This window comes from Herpailurus yagouaroundi, unplaced genomic scaffold (genome assembly GCF_014898765.1).
Source record: "Herpailurus yagouaroundi ecotype Mexico unplaced genomic scaffold, PumYag 141, whole genome shotgun sequence".
In the NCBI taxonomy this organism is placed as follows: Eukaryota; Metazoa; Chordata; class Mammalia; order Carnivora; family Felidae; genus Herpailurus; species Herpailurus yagouaroundi.
This window is the reverse complement of record NW_024412396.1, coordinates 18,117,003-18,137,595: the sequence shown is the minus strand read 5'-3', so window position 1 is coordinate 18,137,595 and position 20,593 is coordinate 18,117,003. Positions and strand designations below refer to the sequence as shown.

General features: G+C 34.3%; 1 long non-coding RNA gene across 1 annotated transcript in view; it reads right to left on the bottom strand.

The window, feature by feature from the left end:
• Nucleotides 1-301: 301 nt before the first annotated feature.
• LOC121031692 (uncharacterized) overlaps nucleotides 302-20,593 on the bottom strand; it is a 276,759-nt gene continuing 256,467 nt past the window's right edge. The window contains exons 2-3 of the long non-coding RNA XR_005790850.1: nucleotides 10,084-10,218; nucleotides 302-340 (exon numbers count right to left, since the gene is read on the bottom strand). This is a non-coding gene — a long non-coding RNA (uncharacterized LOC121031692). The remainder of the gene's footprint in view (nucleotides 341-10,083; nucleotides 10,219-20,593) is intronic.

Below are 20,593 nucleotides of genomic sequence, written 5' to 3'. Positions count from 1 at the left end.
AATTCCTAGTTCCTTCCCTTGGCATGAAAAAACCAGAGCAGAAATATTTTGGAACATTCTGGCTTGTCTGTAGGCTGCCTAAGGAACTAGTAAATGTCTTGCCTGACTTGGAGTTGACACAGAAATGGCAGGCTTGTTTGGACTTCAGGCTAGAAGCCACAGAGGGCAGTGGTAGGCACACTTTTGGTGTATGTGAGACCCACAGATGCCTGAGGGTGAGGATTATGGAAAAAGGAGTACAATAGGACATTTTAGCCCTTGAGAAGACCAATACAATAAAATACAATGTATCAAAACTTACATGATGAATCTAGGCTGTGCTTTGAAGAAAATTTGAAGCCTTTAATGCATGCATTAGAGAAAAAGGGAAAGAAAAAGTTAAAATGAATTAACATTGTTCTCAAAAAAAGATAAGCAAATTCAATGTAATGAAAGAAGAAATTATAGAATCAAGAGCAGACATTAATAATATAAAGAAAATAATACAATACCAAGAAAGAGTTAAAAAGTATTTCTTTAAAAAGTCGTAAACTTACCTGAACAAAGAAAATTGATAAAAGAAAAAGGAGAAAAAAAAAAGCATCAGTAGAACAAAAAGGGAATATCTGCTGAAATTAAAATGACTGTAAATTGATAAGTAAATTTATATTAGTACATTTGAAAATTTAGATGAAATGGGCATTTCTAGATAAATGCTGTTAGAATGAAAAACAATCTGAACAAAGAAGATGAAGGACATTTGAGATATTACAGGAATCGAATACATTATTATTTAAAAAAAAATTTTTGTTTTGTTTTTATCTAGGCTCCATGCCCAATGTGGGATTTGAGCTCACAACCCTGAGATTGAGAATTGCATGCTCTATGACTGAGCCAGCCAGGTGCCCCCAAATTGAATACATTATTAAAAACCTTACCAACAAGGAAATTTTAGGCCCAAATATCATCAGTGACCCATTTAAAATATTTAAGGAATAAATAATGTCAACACTGAAACTTCCAGAGAATATGACATGAGAAAACACTGCCTAATTTGTTAAATTTTAGAAGGCCAATATAACAAAACCTGGAAGAGATATAAAAAATGGGGGTAAAAGTTAAATGCCTGTTTCGGTTCTGAATATAAATGCAAAGATTCTGAATAAAATAATGTCAGATCAAATCTGGCAGTGTGTACAATGTATAACCACACACACATGCACACACATAGGTAGTATATCACAACCAAATTAGATTTTTACAGGAAAAGAAGTTTGCTTCAAAATAAAAAAAAATGCATCTAAGCAATGTAACAAAATTGAGATAAAGATTAAATATTCCAAAAAACCATGGCAATAGAATGCAGAAAACATTTAATACATTTAACATCTGATCATGGTTTAAGATTAAGTGATCTTTAGCATGTTTTCTGGATTCAGGTTAAATTAAAAATATTTTATGTTTGTGTGTGAAAATTTTAATAATGAAGTAAAAAATAAAGTTGCCAGTTGCAACACAAACCCAAAGAAAACTAATAAGTCAAAGAAAATATATACAGTACCTCTACACAGAAACTATCAATTATTTCATTAAAAAAATTAAAAAACTTAACTGAATGAAATGTGGGAAGTTACTTGTTAATGGATTGGGAAATTCAACATTGTAAAGCTATCCATCTTTACCAAAGTTATTTATTTTGTTAGCAAACAAAATCTGCAATAGGATGCGTGTTTGTATATGCTTTGTGTGTGCGTGTATGTGTCATATGTGTGTATTTCTAAATCACCAAGATGTTTCTGAAATTTTCTGGAGATGCAAAAAAGGCAAGAAAAAAATAGCTATGGCACTTTTGAAGAAGATGGAAACATTTTGAGGACTTGAGTAATCAAGCTTTATTATAAAGATTTATTATAAAGGTAGAGTAATTAATGTAACTTAAAAATTTTTTTTAATTTTTATTTATTTTGGGGGGGAGGGGAAGAGGGAGAGGTAGAGGGAGAGAACACAGATGGGGGAAGGGCAGAGAGAGAGGGAGCCACAGTCTGAAGCAGGCTCCAGACTTCCAGCTGTCAGTGCAGAGCCTGATGCAGGGCTCTAACTCATGAACCATGAGTTTATGACCTGAGCCAAAGTCTAATGCTTAACCAACTGAGCCACCCAGGCACCCCAAGGTAGCTTTTTCTAATACAAGAATACGCACATAGAAGATTGGAGCTAATGAGACAGTCCAGGAATAGAGCTATGCATATGTGGAAATTGATTTAAAACAAGTATATTACCAAAGATTGATTCTGTATTAAAAACTATGCTGGGCCAATTAGATATCCATACGCAAACTGAAGAAAACTGACCACTGTTTATCACATGCACACACACACACACACACGCACACACGCACACACGCACATACACAACTATATGCAAAGCATAAAATAATATTCTAGAAGTTACAAAAGGAGAATATTTTAAGGATATGCGGGTCTGGCAAATTTTGTTTTCTTTGTTTTCTTGAAGTAACTGGACTACATTAAAATTTAAAACTTGTTTATTAAAAAAACGATTAAGTGAATGAAAATGAAAGAGACAGAGAAGTTATTTATAAGCTATAGAAGAGGCAATCTTTTTTCTTGAATATTTAAAGGATCTATACAAGGGGCGCCTGGGTGGCGCAGTCGGTTAAGCGTCCGACTTCAGCCAGGTCACGATCTCGCGATCCGTGAGTTTGAGCCCCGCGTCAGGCTCTGGGCTGATGGCGCGGAGCCTGGAGCCTGTTTCCGATTCTGTGTCTCCCTCTCTCTCTGCCCCTCCCCCGTTCATGCTCTGTCTCTCTCTGTCCCAAAAATAAATAAAAAACGTTGAAAAAAAATTTTAAAAAAATAAAGGATCTATACAATATAATAAGAAACAAAAATTGAAAAGAAAGGTGGGCAATAGATATAAAAAGGTGCTTCACTTAATGTATTAAATGGCTAATAAACAGTTGTATGGAAACCAATTTGACAATAAATTTCATATCAAAAAGTGTCTAATAAACATATGAAAAGAGTTTAATCTCAGTAATGAGATTAAATGGTAATGTTCATTATTATCATTATGATATACCATAAAACATCCATCAAAATGGATAAAATTAAATATACTACAGCTCCTTGTCACATTGAAAATATAAAGAAATGGGAATCTTTTCATACTCCTGGTAGTAAATTTTCATAGACACTTTGATAAGTGGCATTATCTGTTGACGTTGACCGTGTAAATTCTCTATGACACAACAACTGCACTCATATCTGTATACCCAATATAAATTCATGTTTATATGGACAAGAGGACTTACACAACAATGTTCATGGCCGCATTATTCATAATAATCCAGTATTAGTTTACTAGGGTTGTCATAACAAGTACCACAAACTGGATGGTTTAAACGGCAGAAATTATTGTCTCACGGTTCTGAAAGTTAAAGTCCAATATCAAGGAATTGGCAGTATTGCATCCTTCTGAGGGCTATAAGAAATAATCTTTTTTTATGTCTCTTATCTAGTTTATTGTGGTTTTCTGGCAATCTTTGGCAAGTTTTAGCTTGTACAGGTATCACCCAGATTGCTGCCTCAATCTTTACATTCTGTGTGTGTGTGTGTGTGTGTGTGTGTTCAAATTTCCATTTTTTTTTTATTAGACACCATTTTTATTGGATTAGGAATCACCTTAATGGCTGTATTTTAACCTGATTACTTCTGCAAAGACCTTTCAGTGAGGTCATTTTCTGATATACTGGGGGTTAGGACTTCACCATGTGAACTGGGCGTGGGGGGGCGGGTAACACAGTTCAGCCCATAAGTCCTAAACCAGAAACATTCCAAATGTCCAACAATATTAGGATAATGAATAAATTGTGGAATATCATACAGTGGAATAACAAAGAACAATCAAAATTGATAAAATAACACTCTGTGTAGCAATTATATGTCATCAACATATTGAAGACACAAAAATATGCATACTTAATAAATATTGCAATGTAAGTTTCCAAAAAAATCAGAGCAAGTTAAAATATAGTCTTAGAGGGGCACCTGGGTGGCTCAGGTTGAGTATCCGACTTCAGCTCAGGTCATGATGTTTTGGTCGTGAGTTAGAGCCCTGTGTCAGGCTCTGTGCTGACAGTTCAGAGCCTGGAGCCTGCTTTGGATTCTGTGTCCCTCTCTCACTGTGCCCTTCCCTCGCTCATGCTGTCTCTCTCTCTCTCTCTCTCTCTCTCTCTCTCAAGCATAAGTAAAACATTAAAAAATAAAATAAAATAGGGGCGCCTGGGTGGCTCAGTCGGTTAAGCGTCCGACTTCGGCTCAGGTCATGATCTCACGGTCCTTGAGTTCGAGCCCCACGTCAGTCTCTGTGCTGACAGTTCAGAGCCTGGAGCCTGTTTTGGATTCTGTGTCTCCCTCTCTCTCTGACCCTCCCCTGTTCATGCTCTGTCTCTCTCTGTCTTAAAAATAAATAAACGTTAAAAAAAATAAATAAAATATAGTCTTAGAAATCAGCATAGCAAGTAACCTTGGAATGTGGCTAGAGATGGTGATTAATAAGAATAGGAGGCAGCTTCTGGGGGCTCAGTGTTTTATTGTTTGGGTGATGGTCATATGTGTATTTGCTTGTGATAATTAGTCGAGTTGTATATTTATTAACATCATATGTATGTGTGTTGTGCTTCATTAAACATTAATGAAGAGCTATCTTGATGGGTAGATAGATGGATAGATAAGTAGATAATATGTATATATTTTATATGATTATAGGACATAGGTCTAGGTATATATACACCAAACTGTTACAGTTATTTTTTTAAGAGACTAGATTTGGGGAAGTTAGGTAAAGACATACTATTAACTTCTTCTGTCATCTCTTTCTTTTAGCTTGCTATAGAAAACATGCTTACTTTCAAATTTAGAAAATTAGAAAATGTTACAAAAAGAAAGCAATATGACAATGCATTAAGAAGCGGTCAGTGGCTTTTAAGATCACATTTTGAAGACAGGAAAATCTTTGAGAATTTGCCTTCATTCCGTCAACTTCTGGCATCATATATTTGGAACTCATAAACACTGTGTTAGATATGCATGTATTCTCCTGCCAGAGATAAATAGTAATGAAACACTGTGGATAGCTGAAGTTCCTTAAGCCTTGAACTCTCATTAATGTAAATATGAAGTGGAAACATTTAAAAATGATATACTCAAAGAAAAATAAAAATAATTTAAAGCTTTTGATAGTTTAAGAAAAAGAGCTAAAACATTTTCCAGTCATTGTAAATTGCAGTTCACATTCCTCAGATAATTATGAATTTATTGGAAATGATCTATCCAATTGAAATTTGGAAATTGAAATTTCTCCAGTAATTCTAAAATATTTAAGAACCTACACTTAAGTTTTGAAGTGACAGGACTGCTTCAAATCTATTATAGTTGTCAATTACAATGGTATATATTCATATGTAACTTTGCACATTAAAAATCCTACATTAATTTCGTATACATTTAGTATCTTCCAAGCTTAAGAAGACATTTTGTAAACATTAAAAAGTTGGAATGAGGAGACCCTTGTTCTATTCCCTTTTCTTATCTACTTCATGCTTTAAGAATTCATGTTTTTTAAGTTTTTATTTAAGTTCCAGGTAGTTGACTAACATACAGTGTAATATTAGTTTCAGGTGTACATTGTAGTGATTCAGTGTTTCCATACAACACCTGGTGTTATCACAAGTGCCCTCCTTAATCCCCATCACCTATCTCACCCATCCCCCCACCCACCTCCCCTCCGGTAACTCAGTTTGTTCTCTATAGTTAACAGTCTGTTTCTTGGGTTGTCTCTCTCTCTTGTTTTTTAACCTTGGCTTGTTTTATTTCTTAAATCCACATATGAATAAAATCATATGGTATTGATGTTTCTCTGACTGACTGATTTTGCTTAGCATAATACTGTCTAGCTCCATCCATGTTGTTGCAAATGACAAAATTTCATTCTCTTTTATGGCTAAGATTCCATTGTATATATATACCACCTCTTGTTTATCCATTCATCTGTTGATGGACAGACACTTGGGTTGTTTCCATAATTTGGCTATAGTAGATAATGCTGTTATAAACATTGGGGTGCATGTATCCCTTTGAATAAATATTTTTGTATTCTTTGGGTAAATACCTAGTAGTGCAATTGCAAGATGGTAGGGTAACTATTTTTAACTTTTTGAGGAACCTCCATATTGTTTTCCAGAGTGGCTGCACCTGTTTGCATCCCATCAATGGTATAAGAGAGTTTCCCTTTGTCCACGTCCTCACCAACATCTGTTGTTTCTTGTGTTTAGTCTAAAATGCATGTTTTTGACTCTTTGATTTGTGTTCATAGGTTTGTTAAAAAGAGGAAGAAATGAGATAGCTTTACTGATAAAAATCATAGTACCTTCTTTAAGCTTAGCTAAGATGCATTAGCAAGAAGGCCAAGGCCAAGGTTTCCTGAAGTGAATGAAGAACAAGAGACCTTAGAGAAAAGGAAGCACATTAAAATATTTCCTGTGTCTAGAGTGCTAACCAGAGGCATAATTTCCCTGAATTTTTATCCAAAGACTGGGACTCTTGCCCCTTTTTTCTTGCTTTTTTGCAGTTTGTTTTCACTCAATAATGCTATTGTGAGCATATAGCTATTTGTACATATTAACAAATCACTTACTAATTATTCAGATGTACTCAGAAACTTTAAGGGGGGCTAAGTTATGTAGGTGGTAGCTATGATTTTAACTAAATGAACAATATATTTCTTCACTATAAGCAACATTTGCTTCTTTTGTCATTTGGAATGCATTTAAATGGAAATAAAACAATATCTACCTTTGAGGTCAAGACCCCTCATGAGATTAAAAAATTAAAAAAAAAAAACTAAGTAAATGTGTGTTTAAAAAATTGTTTTTAATGTTTATATATTTTTGAAAGAGAGAGAACACGAGTCGGGGAAGGGGCAGAGAGAGAGGGAGACAGAGAATCCAAAGCAGGCTCTAGGCTGCTGGGCTATCAGCACAGAGCCTGACTCAGGGCTTGAACCCACGAACCATGAAATCATCACCTGAGCTGAAGTCAGATGCGTAACCGAATGAGCCACCCAGGTGCCCCAGTCAATGTGTATTTTTAAATAAACATTGTTCTGGGTGATACTATGAATATGAGTAATATATAAATCTTCGTACTGCAAATTAAAAACAAAATTTACTCACTCTAATATGTGATGAGTGCTGTAGCCAAGCGATACACAAAATACTATGAAAGCACAGGGAAAGGCAATTAATTCCATGAACAACAAGAACAAGAAAAAAGGAAGAAAAAAAAGAGAGGGCTTTACAAAGATAATGCATGACCTGAGATGTTGGGTAGGGTTATATTTTTAGATAGAAATATATTTTGTGTAGAAAACAAAATATAATCAACTACATGAAAACATGAGACCAAAATATAGCAAGTGTTTGAACTTGCTGGAGATTGATTAGAAAAGGACTGATTCAGAAATACCAGTATGGAACATTAGCTTTGGGGCCTGAATATGAATGACATTTATTTTATAAACAATTAAAGATAATTTATTTTATAATTATCAAGAGAAAATGTTAATCAGATCCATATTTTAAAAATATTAGTGTCTTCAATAGATTACTGTAGACAGAAAGGAACTGGAAATGGGTAAATTATTTGGTAGCTTTTATACATGTCAAAGCAAACAATAATGAAGTTCTGACTGGATTATAGAAGCGGGACCAAAAGGATTGGATAACTCAGGGAAGCACTCAGAATGAAAAATTATAGGACATAAACTTTAATATTTGAGTAATAAAGAAGAGAGAATTGCTTTAAAATAATTCTCAGATTTTTAGCATTATGTTTCTCTTACAGGAATCATCAAATAAGGCAAGTTTGAGGAGTAATTATTGAACTTAGGGGTCAGTAAGAGACAGTAAAGGAAGTCATAGAAATAGGACTTGTTATATCAGTATATAGAAGGCAATTTAAACCATGAGATTGAATTGAGTTAACCTAAATTGCAACTTATATTCATAAGAGGGAGAGGAGAAGGTCACAATGTGATACTAAAAATAAGAAAAGACCAATGTTGGAATCTCAGTATAAAAACAATATTCTCAGAAAACAAGTTGTTTTTCAGTGGCTTCTCAGTGTTAATTCTCTCAGATATAGCTAAGAGATTTTACAACAAAACAGTCAGGTTTCATAAGAAATATAATTCCTATTACTTATACACTAAATATTATACAGAAATGTAGGGCATTGAAGGACATAGAGGAAATAAATTGAAGGACATTCTTTGAAACAATTTATTAATAGGCTTTTTGCCTTAACAATAATACATCCAGATATATTCTTGCTTTATCAAAACTTTATCAATGAAAAATACTGTATATTTTATTTTTTGCATCTGAATTGGAGAATTGGCAAAGATTAATATTAAGTAGTTCAATGAAATATAATTTGTACATTATCTTTGATTTAGAGAAAACTAAGAGAATAGTAGGGAGATGTAAGATAAATCTGAATTTGATTGGAGCAAGAACGGTCACTGAAATCTCAGGTATATATTATCATCAGAAAGATTCAGAGGTCAAAAAGTTGTTTCTCTGTACAGAGGCACATAAAGAAGATATAATTAGTGGTATCTGAATATCAGCTTATTGAGATGAGATCGGGTGCATTCAGGATGGTATGGCCGTAGACTGAATATCAGCTTATCAAATAAGGATGTTTAATATCATAAAGTTATTCAGTTTAATGCTTTTGGGACAATTATCCTCAGGTGACTCAGAAATTTCATTTAAATTAATGGCCATTTATTATCCCAAAATGTCTAAAATTTTTCATCTAAAGGGTGGATGAAATTTGCTTTCAAGAGATGTTGAAAATAATACACTCTGAAATATCAAGACCTAGCTCTGAGGTGGCTATTTGTTCCATAAAGCCTTTATTCAAAAATAAATTGAAGTAAATTATTTCTCCATGGCAATTCTTGAATGTGAAACTCTTGACACTTATTTCTTTAGATCTTTTTAAATTTTTTTTTCAACGTTTTTATTTATTTTTGGGACAGAGAGAGACAGAGCATGAACGGGGGAGGGGCAGAGAGAGAGGGAGACACAGAATCAGAAACAGGCTCCAGGCTCTGAGCCATCAGCCCAGAGCCTGACGCGGGGCTCGAACTCACGGACCGCGAGATCGCGACCTGGCTGAAGTCGGACACTTAACCGACTGCGCCACCCAGGCGCCCCTCTTTAGATCTTTTTAATATGAGATATATTTTCTAATTATATAAATAGTCTTTACTTTTAATAAAGGCAAATATTCAGGCAAAATACCTTATATGTGGTTTTGTGTTTTAAAGTGTTGGCATTTTCAGTTGTTCTGGTCGTAGTAAAAGGTAAGTATGGTGAAATAAAATGCAAAAAAAAAAAAAAAATATATATATATATATATATATATATATATATAATCAGTTGGATTCAGTTATCAAAGTATGTAGGAGAAAATAACCTCCACAGAAAAAACTTTGGAATAATTTTCACATTGATACTGGACATGACTATTTTCCTGAATTGCTTTTAAATATCAAAATGATAATGATTAGCAAAGCAAAAAAATGTTAAAATTATCTGAAAGTTTGCAGTTTTTAAAAAATAGTTAAATATTTTATTAAAGCATAGAACTAATTATCATAACTTCCAAATTCATATTAACTTGGTCAAACCAGATAAACATTTCTCCGAGTGGAGAATTGAGTTCTCAAGCTTATTACATACAATTAAAAATTTTTTTTTGTTGTATGAAAAGAGAAAAAAATGCTACTTCTTATGGTTCAATGTCTCTCCAAACTTTCAGACTCTGGAGAGAGTGATAATTCATACCAATGGGCTTTATTTATCTTAGAGAAACACATGGCCATAAAATATTACTGACAGATAAATACATAGTATGTACATTAGTCTCTTGAGTGAGTCTATTATAAGCATTAAACTTTCTGTGAACTTGACTTTGTATACTTTCTGTAGAATTCTTACTCTCATAATACCTTTTCAAGATGAAAACCACAGCACCATTGCAAATAACATCTGTTCACAAGGATTCAATGACCTTAGTTCAGATGACACAGCTTTCCAGGTGTCTTCTTCAATAAAATTTCAATTCGTAAACAGTCACATAAAATCTAAAAAACAAGATAAAATGTGTTGGTGTTCTAATGTTAAAATTCCTCAAAAATTAAACATATTATTTAAAACCTAGAGAAGCAGAATGATCTAGTATATAATAACCAAACCATATTTTCCTAAAGTAAATACTATTCAATTAGAATAGTATAAATAAATTTAGGAAGCCTTTATTTATAGGGTATTGTCATTGTGAAATCGTAGAGAAAGAAAATAATGTGTTTCCTAAGTTTTTTCTTTTTTTTTTCATAATGAGTCCCTTTTGAAATTAGTAGAACGACTTTTGACAATGTTGATTTAAATGATCTTAATTATTTTAAGGATCATATATTGACACAATCAGTTGTGTGTTTTTTAATGTTTTTCATGCTTTGTAATCATTTACAAATTATAGTGCAGCTAATGATAATGGTTAAGTGACTGAGGGAATAAAGAGTATATGTGGTCATCAGTTCCTAAGCCATCACTGAGCTTGCTCTTTCCTCTGTCACTGTCACATTTTTGCAACCACTGTCCTTATTCATTTGCACTAAAGGCATTTTCACTTCTTTGTTTATACACAGTCAGAAAAGAAAAAAATATATATTTTTTCAAACTTACTTCCCCCCCTGCCCCGATTTAATTTTCTCTGCTAAAATTCTCTCCATATATCTTCACCTGAGGAGATCTCATCTGTCTGCAGGGATTGTTCCATTCACTGATAATAAACAATGCTGCATAAAATACATTTTGAAATATATTCTTCATATTATTGAAGATCTGATAATGTAACACAATGAAAAACTCAAAGGACAATTTTTGCATGAAGGCTGTGATCAAAGGGATAAGACAGTTTTTGAGCATTAGAGTTATTTATTGTATTACATAGGCATATGTCTATACAGCAGAGATTGTGACGACAGCCCCTTGGGATAGAAAGTTTTATCAGATATCTCATTTCGATGAGGTAGATTAGATGGGACAATGACGTTAGGTAAGGGGCCATTATATCTGGACTACAATTCTCTCCTTGCCAAAATGACATTAAAAATAAAAGAAACAATTCTGGAATGGTAAAGTAAGGGCCTTCAAAAATTCACTTCTCAGTAAAAGCCATAAAAACAATGACAATAATTTTCAAAATCAACTCTTCCAGGATTCTGAAATTAACCAAAAGCTTGCAAAAAATTCCAAGAAGTGTCTCATCAAGAACAATTACTGAGTTTTGGTAAGAATAGCAAGATTCATGGCCTATTAGCTTGCACTCCTCCCTTACATCTTCCAAAGCCTGCAGTAGCCTTGAAAACCAACAACTTTGGGGCTCCTGGATAGCTCAGTCAGTTAAGTGTCCAATTTTGACTCAGGTCATGATCTCATGGTTTGTGGGTTCAAGCCCCATGTCAGGCTCTTTGCTGACAGCTCAGTGCCTGGAACCTGCTTCAAAATTCTGTTTCTATCTCTCTGCCCCTCCCCCACTCAAGCTCTGTCTGTCTGTCTGTCTCTCTCAAAATATAAATAAATATTAAAAAAAAAGAAAAAAAAAAGAAAACCCAACAGCCTTGCAATAACTTAAATTAATGCAAAGACATCCCATGCTTATTTATTGATTGTCACCATTTGGCTAAAATGGAAATGCTCTTCAATTTTATGTACAGACAACACAAGATCTACAAAGATCCCAGCTGCTTTTTTGTAGAAATTGACAAGCTGATGTGAGATTCATAATGGAAGGCAAGGCATGCAGGGTAACCAAAACAATCTTGGAAAGAAAGAAAGTTGGAAATCAGGAACATTTCCTGATTTCAAAACTTATTACAAACTACAATAGTCATAACAATGTGTGACTGATATCAGGTTTGATATCAGTCCTATTGATTACAGGAATAAAATTGAGAGCCCAGAAATAAACCCGTGCATTTATGGTCAATTGATATGCAGCTAAAATAATTTACTTGCAAAAGAACAGCCTTTTGAACAAATAATGCAGAGATACATGCATATTCACATGCAAAGGATTTAAATTCCCTTTCCTCACATTATTGCTATATGAATTGTATCTCAATAAAGTTATAAAAACAAATAAGCAAAAATGCTGGTCAGATCTGACAATATTGACACAGGAGGAAAGAAGGGGAATAATAAAACAAACACATACCTTCTCTGGGAGGTAATGACCACAGATGCATCCCCTCCCTAGGATTTATACTTTCCCTGGGTGCACATAGAATACAGGGCGAAAGACTCTCAAAACCTGAACTTGTTTTTTAGACAAGCATTACTAAGTCCCTAGTCCTTAGGTAAATGCGAATCCTCTTCAGAGGAGAGCACATTCATCCATGGTTTCAGGGTCTTCCTACAAATAACTTTACAAGTATAAGGTCCAGCAATCAAAGATTACCAAACACACAATAATGTTTAAATATTAACAAAACCAATAAATACTACAGAACATACCTTCTTAAGACTTCCAATGTTAGAACTGTCAAAAATAGAGTTTAAACCAGCTATATGTAAGTTGATTTATAACGTATTATTGAAAATATCTCTAGGAAACAGGAAACTATAAAAATGATACGGCTAGTGTAAATAAGGAGCAAATAGAACTTTAATAAAAACATAACTGAACTTTAAAATCTGTTGGATATGTACTAGCAGATTCTGAGAATAGAATTAAGAATTTGTGATTTGATTGATAGATCAGATGAAATCAGCCATAAGCAGGAAAGGAAATCATGAAAATCTATAGGAGACATGATTGAAGACCCAGAGATCTTGCATAAAGAATCAGATAATCTAACATATATTTGATAGGAATTCCAGAAGAGATTAAATGAGAGAAATGAGAGACTGGTATACAATCAATATTTGAAGAGTTAAAAGCTAAGAGAAAAGATAACAACCCATACATTAAGGGAGTCTGACAAATTCCAGACATAACATATAAGGATGAAATATACACCAAGACAAATTATGAAAAAGTTACATAATTTTTTTAAAAGGTAAATATTAATAGAGGAAAAGCAACATAGGTTGGCACACTCCTCATTAGCAATAATGGAAGTCAGTAAACAGTGGAACAACAACTTTAATCTGAAAGAAAGCAAGTACTAATCTGGAATTATATACTCAGGAAAAAAAAATATTTCAAACTGAAATTAAAGTAATGGCCTTATCAAACACACAGTGTCTGACTTTATCACCTAAAGATTTTTCTAAAGGAAATTCTAAAGCAATCTTTTTTTCAGGAATGGAAAAATAATTCCTAGAGGGAATGTCCAAAAGTAAAAGTAGCATGATGAACAAAAAAATGGTAAATAGAGGAGTACCTGGGTGGCTCAGTCACCTAAGGGTCTGACTTTGGCTCAGATCTCCCAATTTGAGGGTTCGAGACCCGTGTCAGGCTCTGTGCTGACAGCCCAGAGCCTGGAGCCTGCTTTGGATTCTGTGTCTCCCTCTGTCCCGTTGCCCCTCCCCCACTTGCATGCGCACACACTCACTCTTTCCCTCTCTCTCTCTCAAAAATAAACATTAAAATTTTTTTAAAAAAATTGGTAGATAATATGATTAAAGATGATTTATATTGAAAAGTTATAATAACCTAAGGTGAGGTTAAAAATTAAACAAAAAGACCCAAAATACAGATAAATTTTGGGTAAAGGTATTACTGGAGGAAATAAATGGGTAAATGGAAGTTAATGTTTAAAGGCTTTATATATTCAAGGAATGTGTGTGTGTGTGTGTGTGTGTGTGTGTGTGTGTGTGTGTGTGTATTTAAAGTATACTGTTTTCCCCTAAGAATAAAGAAAGTTTAGAATAAGTGACCGAATGATTGACTATGACCAAGTCTCAACACATTTCAAAAGAGTGCAATATATTTTGTTTATTTTTGACCACATGGAATTAAACAAGAAATCTAATCCAAAAGGGAACTCAAAATGTGCATATTTTTGGATATTAAAAATATTATGTAATAACCCATAGGTGAAAGAAGTCATAATTGAAAAGGAAAATATTTTTAATTGAATGATATAAAACTGCTACATATCAAAAGATAGTAGCTGCAGTGAAAGCAATAATTAGTTTGACATTTATGACTTACAATAAATCTACTGAAAAAGAAAAAAAGGGCTGAAAAATCAATTATCCAGCTCATGGCTAATTCTCAAAGTGTGGCATCTCAAGATCCCTTTACACTCTAAAATTTGTCTTCTCTCCATTTACCAGTTATTGAAAAAGGAGTTCACACCATCAGAGAGATTTGACCTAATATATAGGTGTTGTAATGGGTAGAATGGTGGCCTCCAAAAAGATCTTTCCACACCCTAATCCCTGTAACCTGTGGCTCTGATCTTATCTGGAGGAAGAGTCTTTGCAAATATGATTAAGTTAAGGATCTCCAGATGGCATCATTTTACACTATCCTGGATAGGTCCTAAATCCACTAGCAAAAATCCTTATAAAAGACACAGAGGAGAGATGCGGCAGCAGAAGAAAAGGTCATGTGAAGACTGAGGCAGAGGTAGAATTATACAACCATAAGCCAAAGGGAATGGCTGCATCTGCCAGAAGGTGCAAGAGGCAGGAAATGCTTGTCCACTAGAGTCTTTGGAAATCGAAGTACTAACACTTTGATTTTGTACTTCTTTCCTTGAGTACTATGAGAGAATAGATTCCTCTTGTTTTAAGGCACCAAGTATGTGGTAATTTGTAACAAGTCTGTAGCCCTGGGAAGCTAATACAAGTCTTAAAGGCATTTTGGAATAGCAATCCTATCTTTCAATAATGATGTAATTGAGACGTATAACTTCATTGGGTGGCATCTGAAGGGTTGGAGACTAGATCCATATAATCAATTTTGACATCCTTTGCCAGTTACACTCTGGAGGTTGAAGATCTAAAATAGGATGAATGAGTTGAGAGATATTTAAAGAGCTAATAGGACACCAATCAGATTAACTTGTAGTTAATGGTCTCTGTCTGGGTTTTTCTGCATCCATAGTTAAAGGTGTAATCAGTCATTCCTTGTTGAAGTGACAAGTGTTTATATTTGTTGTTGTTATTTTCAGAAAATCTAAAGACTGGACTATGAGCCAGAGAGTAATTCAAATATCAGAATTAGGAGCCAAACTAATACTGCCTTTGTTAGGAGGAGTTAATGGAGAAGATCCATATTGTTGGAGAAAAGTACTGATTGCAAATGAGTTGAGTCCTATATTATACCCACATGCATATAGTTTTACTCCTACATCTCTATTATTTTTCATCTTTTTATATGAAATGCTTTTCCTCTGCTTATTTATGGTAGTGTCTCATATTTTGTTATTCTACCCACCCATTCAAGTAGTTTCACTTAACACCTATATATCATATACTCCCAAATGGGTATCTCTAGCCCTGGTCTCCCTTCTAAACCCTAGAAAAAAAGAGCTTCAAAAATGGAAATGCAATTGCCTAGTGACAGTTCGACTTTGTTTTTCCACAGGTACATAACTTCAAAGTACAAATCAGACACTTAAACATCTTAGCCTTCTCCTTTACTTACTTGTCTTTGAATGAATGGCATGATGAATATTCCAAACCAGAATTTGAATCTATTCCTGAATTTCTGCCTCTCTCTTAGCATGGCACATAAAGTTAATCACCAAGTGTTGTTGAGCATATCTACTTTATAGTTCCTGAATCTTTCCAATTTTTAGCTTGTCATCATCTTTATTAGGGTCCCATTCATTATTTCCTGCCTGCAATACTTAAGAACTGGCTAATTTCTCTCTCTCCTTGTCTTGTTTCTTGGACTATATTCTTCTCCTGTTGTCAAGATGATCTTGCTAAAGCATGGACTCCTACTAAACTGCTTCAATACACATTATCCCCATTCCTGACTATACCATTACCGGTTGCTCAAGCTAAAGTCAAAACTCCTTGTAGACTGAATAAATTCCCTTAATTTGTTTGTTCTCTGAGCCTTTTCTCTTTACATCACACAGAATTGTATGCATTTCTCCAAACTGGCCATGTGTTTCTTCAAGGCTTTTACATTTTTTCCCTCTGCTTAGAATTTTTTTCCCCTATTCCCCATGGATGAGACCAAGTCCTGTTATATGTTTACCCTGGATGTCACTCACCCAGAGTGAAGACGTTCCATATCCTCTGTGGTTAGGTTAGTTACTCAATGCACCATAATCATCACTTTTCTTATTTACCAGCTATTATTTGATCACATATACAAGATTATGAATCCCTGAGGGCCTACATATGTCTTCATCAATGTTTAGCCCCAGACTCTGGTGCAAATATCACACATTCCTTTGCTGTAAGGCCAATTGTGTAAAGAAAAGTATATAACTACATTGAGAGGGCAGTATGTGTTAAAAGCACAAGATTGTGGTACTGCCAGTTATTGTGTTTTCAGGCCACGTTTGGCCCATCTGCAGTCAGTCTGACTGCCAAAATATTATATATTCTGGATTAGCCTTATTCTCAAGTCACAAATAGTCACAATGAAAATTCACTGGATTAATTATAAATTAAAATGCATCCTTTTATTAATCAGTTTTTGATTGAACATTGCTTTCAGTATATGAGTTAAGACAACCCCACCCCCCCGCCCCCAGGAAGTCATTTTGTTGCTTTAGGAAAACCAAAAGTTAGGTGACAAACTAGTGGTTTTAATATGATACAGTGGAGGTATTATAATGGTTATTTTCCAATTATAAATAAATAATTTTGAGATAAATTGCAGGCTGTTCTACTTTCTCTGTGAGTAATATATATATTAGAGTAGTATAGATATTTTTGACATAGATTCAAGGCAATTTCAATTTCTCTGTAATATAGATATATTTGAAATATACTTGAAATATTTTGATAGAGCGTATGAAATATGTTATAAAATTTTGTAATACTTAAAATTCTTTGTAAAGAGAAATGAGTAAGATAAAAAAATCATGAAAGTGACATCAATTATATTTTTTTTGCAGATTTGTTATATTAATACATGAATAAATTTTTGTATTCCATTATTCATCTGCATATTTTACCCCTATTCAATGGGTAAATTTTTATTTGAATATAGACAATAGACTATAAATAGGTTTGACTTTTGAATATATAAACAGAATTATATTTTCAACATAATGAAAATGAGAAAAGTTTTCTTGGACATTTTCAGATAAAGAAAATAATTATTCCATGTATTTTTAATGAAAATATTATTTTAAAATAAAATGTTTTTTAAATCCTGTTGTCATATAGAATAGAGGTAAATACAATATGACAAAAATAAAATGTATAGAATAATTTTGTGCAAAGGTATAATCTTTGCATGTTTTGAGTAATATTTTGAACTTTACATTTTTTTCCTAAATAGATGTATAGAAAAAAACTGATTTGTGAAAATATTTTCATTCTGGGACAAGAGTTCCACAAATTTCTGCTCACCTAATTGACAATATATAAATCATATTTCACCATCTAATTGAGTGAATCGCATTGTACTGTAAGAACTGATTTTCTATACGGTTGGTGCAAACTTAAGAGTTACATGTTCACCTAACTTTGGGAGGACTTATTTGAAATAATGCTATAGTAAAATTGATTTATATCTTATATCATTTTGCATATATATCAAAGATTTAAGCCTTCCAAGAGAATAAAAAGTAAAGCCTATGAGAATGAAATTTTTTTGTCCTAAAAAGTAGAAAGAATCCTATATGTATGCTATTCAGTTATTACTATGTGCTGGTTTCAGATCCAACTCTGACCTTAATTTCATGCTGACTGCTTCAGTTCTGCTTTGTACACAGAAGTGATAAAATATCTTCAGTGAGTGAATATATCATGTTTACACAACAGTTGAGTTATTTGGAGTGATTTAATTTGTTAAGAATGCAACAATATGAAACTGTCATTCACTTGAAGCACTCTTGGAAACTTGTCTTCTATTGTGATAAATTGGGTCTCTCTGATACAAGCGGAAGTTTGATCCCCTTTAGGATTCCTTTTGTAGTTTCCTAATGAAGATTTGTATTCAGAGCCATTTCAGATAGTGTAAAACTTTTTTTTTTCTTTTACCTGAATTTTATTTTATTAATGTGAAAATCAACATTTTCCTGCAAAGCCAATTTACTGAATATTAGAAGGATTTACATTGTTCATTAATATTAAAGTCACTAGTCTTTGGAAGCAAAATTATGACAAAATTCAAGTTTATTTGGGCTACTTTTAAGTTATATGAAGCATACTATGTTAGGATTCCATTGTAGCAAAAGCTGCTTTAGTAAATTAAATTTTTTTTAACATTTATTTATTTTGAGAGACAGAGACAGAGCACAAGTGGGGGAGGGGCAGACACACACACACACACACACACACACACACACACACACACACAATCTAAAGCAGGCTCCAGGCTCTGAGCTGTCAGCACAGAGCTTGATGTGGGGTTCAAACCCATGAACTGTGAGATCATGACCTGAGCCAAAGTCAGATGCTTACCTGACTGAGCCACCCACGTCCCATTAAATTAAATTTTCTGAACAATCTATTTAAAAAACTCAAATTGTTGCTCTAACAATAACTTATCAAGTTTTGTTGTTGTTGTTGTTGTTTAGCAAGAATATATAAATATGGCACGATGAAAGTTCAAAGGAGGAATTGTTTAGTGTAATGTCTCTGCTGTGGTGTGGCAAAATTTCAGAAAGGAAGTGGCATATCCGGAATGAAAGTTAGCCATTTTATGTGCTATTATCCATTAGGGGTTAGGGGGTTATTTATTTATTTTTTTTAGCAATGAAGAATACTTAAATATCTGATGAATTTTATAGGTTGTTGGGAACAAAAGCATTATTATGGGCTTCCTGCCACTATTAAGGACAACATGAAAATAAGCATTCTGTTAGACTTTTGAAAAGAAATTAATGTGATACATGGTGAGAGAATTGTAAATTAGTTGGTGTGGAGAAAATAAATGATTTTTTTTTTCTGTAATGGGAGCAATGACAGCATATTAGTGCCATCAGGGTACAAAGACAACTCTAGGACAGTGCATCCATTGTGTCATATAGGCCACTTAACAAGGAAACATAAAAGCATGTCTAATGGTAATTTTAAAATGGCAACACCTTAGAGGAGGAGCTAAGATGGTGGCATAGTAGGAGGACTATAGGCTTGCCTCATCCCTTGAACACAAATAGATAGCTATCAAATCATTCTGAATACCCCAAAAAATCTCCCTGAGGACTGAGAGAATAAGCTGCACAACTAGAGAGAGAGAAGAGGCCACATCAAGGAAGGTAGAAAGTACGGAGATGTGGTTTGGGGAAGAAATGGATCCCAGGTGCTGTGGAGGTGAGAGAGCCCTGGCTGTGGAGAACTCAGGCAAGACAGAGTGGAGTGAACACGGATAAGCACAAGGAGAACACTTCCCCAAAGATCTTGGCTGGGAAGATGAGAGGAGCTGTTTTTTGTTTTTGTTTTTGTTTTTTTGAGTTTTTGCAACCTGCAGGGCTCAAAAATTGGAATTTTAGAGGTCTTCAGGCTTAGTTGGGATAGAGACCTGAGAGTGCTGCCTGACTCTTGGAGAGAAGGCAGGCAGAAAACCCTGGAGCAGACTGTGTGATCTGAAGATCACCTAAAGGTCATGGGGAGAGATTGTTCATATTTCTTAGAGAAAATCTGTGAGAGGTGGCATTGCCTCTCCAGGGACAAAAGAACTGGTGGGGGACATTTCACTTTCCCATTTTACTCAGCATAGGCACAGAGACACCTACTGAGAGTGGCTAATCAGGACACTGGCTATAGCCTACTTTGCTCCAAATCCCAAGGCCCTGCACTCTGGCACGACCACCCTTCTGGGTCAAACCTGCATCAGTCACAACACAGCAAGACCGTGTCCCAGTAGACCAGTGCAGGTCCCTACCACACCAGGACCCTAAAGTTGGAGTTGTTTTTTTTTGTTGTTGTTTTTTTTTTAATTTATATATGAAATTTATTGTCAAATTGGTTTCCATACAACACCCAGTGCTCATCCCAAAAGGTGCCCTCCTCAATACCCATCACCCACCCTCTCCTCCCTCCCACCCCCCCCATCAACCCTTAGTTTGTTCTCAGTTCTCAACAGTCTCTTATGCTTTGGCTCTCTCCCACTCTAACCTCTTTTTTTTTTTTTTTTTCCTTCCCCTCCCCCATGGGTTCCTGTTAAGTTTCTCAGGATCCACATAAGAGTGAAACCATATGGTATCTGTCTTTCTCTGTATGGCTTATTTCACTTAGCATCACACTCTCCAGTTCCATCCACGTTGCTACAAAAGGCCATATTTCATTTTTTCTCATTGCCACGTAGTATTCCATAGTGTATATAAACCACAATTTCTTTATCCATTCATCAGTTGATGGACA